The following is a 290-nucleotide window of genomic DNA, read 5'->3' as shown; positions in this document are numbered from 1 at the left end:
GCGGCGGGCAAAGGCCCCCGCCGGCCCCCGCCTTCCAGCCAGCGCCGGGCTCGGAAGACGCCGGAGAACCACAGTGGCCTACGTCATGAAGACGGCTGGAGAAGAGAAGGTCTTCAAGCCTTAGAATGCAAGGATCGCAGAAGGACCCTTCAGCGATGACATTTCACCGCAGAACTAACCATGAGAACACACACGTGGTGACACACTCTGGGTGACACGCAGTCAGCGCTAGATAGAACCACACTGTGTCAGCACTGTCGCTCACGGCTGGACTTCACCTGCAGTGCTCC

The sequence above is a fragment of the Buceros rhinoceros genome, unplaced genomic scaffold (genome assembly GCF_000710305.1).
Source record: "Buceros rhinoceros silvestris isolate BGI_N320 unplaced genomic scaffold, ASM71030v1 scaffold11971, whole genome shotgun sequence".
NCBI classification, from domain to species: Eukaryota; Metazoa; Chordata; class Aves; order Bucerotiformes; family Bucerotidae; genus Buceros; species Buceros rhinoceros.
This window is presented reverse-complemented; position numbering follows the sequence as displayed.